Source organism: Chinchilla lanigera, unplaced genomic scaffold (genome assembly GCF_000276665.1).
Source record: "Chinchilla lanigera isolate Chin_1 unplaced genomic scaffold, ChiLan1.0 scaffold00051, whole genome shotgun sequence".
Taxonomy (NCBI): Eukaryota; Metazoa; Chordata; class Mammalia; order Rodentia; family Chinchillidae; genus Chinchilla; species Chinchilla lanigera.
This window is the reverse complement of record NW_004955452.1, coordinates 7527825-7532432: the sequence shown is the minus strand read 5'-3', so window position 1 is coordinate 7532432 and position 4608 is coordinate 7527825. Positions and strand designations below refer to the sequence as shown.

Here is a 4608-nt window from a genome sequence, read left to right as displayed (position 1 = left end):
TCCTACCTCTTTTGTCTGTAACTCACTATTATTTGTCTATTTGTTTTCCTGAGAAACTATCTTGTAGATAACAATATGTAAAACAATAACCATTGATAATTTCCTTCCACTCTGTAATTTGGTAAGCCCCCCTATTATTGTTATCCTTCTTTTACTCTTTAAAATAAAAAAAAAAAGAGTAAACTGAAATACAAAGCGAAATCCTGTCTCAAACAAAACAAAATAAAACAAAACAAAAGCCCAATTCAGTAACACCAATTAAAAGTTTAAAACTGGAGCACTACACAAATATGTAACTTCTTAAACAAGAACATTTCCAACTGAGTGCTTTCTAAAAAGGGTCGAGATACACAGAATACTAACATAAAACATTTAGGACATTTTCATTTTAAAAATTTATCATTATTTCTTCAAATAATTTCCATTTTGAATCCTTAAATTTGTTAGTGTAAGGAAAAGCTTTTACATAAAACAAAAACAAACTCACAAACATTTAAGAAAGGATATAAAGGGCACTTTTGAAGGAGGGAATTTGTTTTGCCTATGCAAAGTAGAAGTTATTTTAGATATGATGGCTCAGTAAATTTAAGCACTCTCAAGTATGAAAACAAAACAAAGCAAAAAAATGTTTTGAAAGAAATTTAAGTATAGATATTCAGTCTCTCAAGCCCAATCAAAACAGTTAAGCCTGCCCAACGCAGCTTACTACTTCTCTTGTGATTTGGATCTAAAGGACATTTCCCACGTCCTACTGGCATTCCCCAGTCTGATTACTAAACTCCAGCTTTGTACCATGAGTGCCTGGAGAAAACTGGAAGTAAGGTGGGGTTTTGGAGTTAAATCACTAACGACTAGATGGCAGCAAGGACGCCCTGGCTTGTTTTAGGTGTAATACAGGTTTTCCCTGACATAAGTGTCGGTCCAACTCCTAAACTTTCATCACTGCTGAACAGTGCTGGTCTATCTGTGGAGGGGAAATCACTAATAAGCGGTTTGATTAAATATATCAGGTACTGTTGAAAATTAAAAAACATTAACTATAATGACAATGGATACTGGTAATCCTAGTGTTCTGGAAGGCTGACATAGGAAGATCCCAAATACAAGCCTAGGCTGGATAATTTAGCAACTTTGCAAGACCCTATCTCAAAATTAAAATGAATGAACGAACGAATGAGTAAGGATTTAACTCAGTGCGCTGAGTTCAGGCTCCTGTGGGAGGGGAAGACTACAATGGGACTGAAAGTGGGAGACTCAACTAATGCTCTAGAAAAAGATAAAAGGATAAAAGTGATTAACAGTCCACTGAAAATCAAATCGGAAAGACCCAAGGCATCCTCCATAACATACACAGAGGCTTAGAGGACTGAAAAAGCTTTAGATCAGAATCATCGGTGTAACCCAGATTCAAAAGTTAATTCATAGTCAAGGGAGACGTGTTACACTAAAGTCATAGCCCCGAATCGGAAAGAATGAGACTCTAACAACTAGGACAATGACTTTTAAGCTGGGTGCGGTGGCACATTCCTGGAACACCAACACTCAGGAGGCTGGGGCAGAAAAATTCTGTATCTCAACCTTTTTCTTGAGGTACAGAATTTAACACCTTGGCTAGAACCCCAGGATAGCTAGGGATGTATGTAGCTCAGTTGTGGAATGCCTGCCAACCATGAGCAAGGCCAAGGTAGTAAAACCTCAGGATCGGTATAAATTTATGAGGATGGTTCCTAAAAATTGGAAGGGTGATGGTCTACACTAAATTATAATGCAAAATGATAGTGGTAGAGAGCAGCAAAAGAAGGCATTTAAACGCTCAGAGATGTAGGTATCCTGAAATAGGTATATTACATTTGTTCAGACAATCCATCAAATTATAAATGATGTTCCTTGGAAAGAAAGGGAGATGATATACAGAATGTGTTGGTGAGGAGAACCAGCATCATTAAGAAATTTAATAGTTGTTTTCCTCCATAGGAGAAGCTGTTACAAAACTTAGCTCACTGATAGCAAGGCCATGATTCAAACCTGAAACAAAGTGCTACTGCATGGTAGGTCTGACAGATTCCAAGCTCTTATGTATGGAGAACAAAGAACTGCAAAGAGTACACCCAATGGTGAGGGAAAAGCAGCTACATTTACTGAAGGTCACGAACAAAGAATGATGCCAGGACGAGAGATCAAACACTGCATGCTCTTTGCTTGCCACACACAAGAGCTTGGAATCTATCTGTGGTAACAAAAGGAGATGAGGTCCTGGTACTCAACTATGAGAGGTCAGGTGGCCACAATTATCACACTTATGATGGCAGTCAAAGAGATGAGAGTTACAGATTTATGAGGACCGTTAATAGAACATGACCTTCAATATAGGCAAAACAGATGAGCAGCCAATAAGAGTGCTACTCTAGGCTGGGGATGTAGCTCATTTGGTAGAGTGTGCTTAGCATGTATGAAACCCTGAGTTCAAACCGCAGCACTACCCACCCCAAAGGCATGCTACTGTATCTGTAACATCAAAAGAAACCAAGGTGAAGGCGAGGACGCACCAACAAGAAATCAGGATCCTACGCCCAGTTTCTAGACTTGAGTGAGTTTCAGACTCAATCCACTGACTGAAGAAGGTCAAATACCCACAAAAAGGAAACTGCAACACCAAAGTATAGTAGTTTCTTAAGAAATCCACAGCCCTGAGAAACTTACAGACTACAGATCTCAAAATCTTCTGTGTTCAAAAGGTCTCCATGGCCAGGCATGGTGGCACGTTCCTGAGTGCCAGCTACTCAAAAACTGAGGCAGAAGGATCTCATGTTTGAGGCTAGCCTGGGCAACTTAGTGAAACTCTGTTCCAAAATAAAATAGAAAATGAGCTGGGGGGCCAGGGATACAGCTCAGCGGCACAAGCACCTGCCTGGCAAGCATGAAGGTCTTGAGTTCAATTCCCTACACCAAAAAAAAAAAAAAAAAAAAAAAAAAAAAAGAGCTGGGGATGTATTTTAGTACAATGCCCCTTGGTTTGATTCCCAATACCTAGTGGGGGTAAAAGGTCTCTGTACATAGAGCTTAACTCTGCAGTTCCAGTCTCGAAATTCTTCTAATTTTAATCCATAAATTCTGTAAGTGAAGTCTCATGGGAAAATGGAACATGTGCTGGGGGAGCTTGGAGCCTTGACTCACAGTCCACCTCCCACTACACCTCCGCTGAGGGGCTGGCAGTGCCACAGCCCTCTGGTGGATGATTCCACAGGGACTTCTTACCCCTTTTCAATCCAGGTGGCCTAGGCCAAAAAACTATGTAGTAGCTCTACCTATAGCTGTTCGCCCAGTTTACTGTAAACTGGGGAAAGAACACTAACGTTTTGAGGACAGATTGGCACTGATACCTACAGCCTGGAAGTATCATCACGGGATTATAAGGGCCACGCAATAAACTGAGTCCTGCCAACACCCAGCTCACAGTGTGTCCCTTGGGTCTGTAGGTCTTCCTAGTGGCCTGAATACAGAACTGAGACAAACATGAACACCTGTGCAACTCTTATTCTGCATTCTTGGCCTATGAGATAAGAATTACAAAAGCGAGAGCTCCCCCATGGAAAAAGTGGAAAAAAAGCCTCTAAAACGGCCCAGCCCTACCCAACAATATAACAACACATCTACAAACCCAGCACTCTGGGAGACTAAGGCAAGAGTACAGTGTCACAAGTGTGCATCCTGCCCGGGCAGTTTAGGGAGACCCTTCCTCAAAAAAAAAAAAAAAAAAGAATGACGACCCACCCAATCGATGAAAAACTGAAGTCACCAAGAGTCAGAAAACATTTCCCTTCACACGAGAACATTAAGTATGTCTGTTACAACGCACGACATATTGAATCATGCAGATTCGTACACACACAACCACGTCCATCTGTTATCAAATATGCATGTTATTCCTACATTGTGTCTGTACTCTGGTCATTTGGCGTAAGTCTGTAGCGGGTCTGTTTATACAGACATATTTACCTCTCATCCAAAGGTGCTCGCTTGGGTATGACAAATTATTTAATTTTAATTTATAATATCATTTAGTTTAAGTATTAATGTCAATAATATTATTTATTTATATTTAGCTATACACTAATATTATTATAATTCAATACGTCCGCCATGTGTCATAACAGACATACTAAATATGTCCATCTGACTAAAGATCTTAACTGGGGCTTACTTTTGGAGCATGCCTTATATTACCAGCATTTGAAAAAAATGATGCTAGGGCTTATTTTCCAGTTAGGTTTTATTTGGGGGGGAACATGGTAGAGAAAGACTCAACCAGTTTGTATCAGCCATTGTAAGTCATGGCCTTACCAGCTGACAAACTGGGCACACGAACAAAGGTGACGATGATGCCAGAGTCACACACTACAATGAGCCCGAGCGCATCAGGTCCCACTTACAAGGACGCTCTAGCTAGCCATGCTACTAAAAAACCCAAGCAGCCAGCAACACAGACAAACATTAAGATCCCAATTGACACCATATTTTAAGGAAGCCGACTGATTACTGATAACGAGTTCTTTATATTTGGACTTTTCCAACCTGGAAAGGTGAACAATATATTCTTTTTTTTTTTTT

At 40.1% G+C, this 4608-nt stretch overlaps 1 protein-coding gene across 6 annotated transcripts in view; it reads right to left on the bottom strand.

The window, feature by feature from the left end:
- Phactr4 (phosphatase and actin regulator 4) overlaps positions 1 to 4608 on the bottom strand; it is an 87656-nt gene that overhangs the window by 60870 nt on the left and 22178 nt on the right. The window lies entirely within an intron of this gene.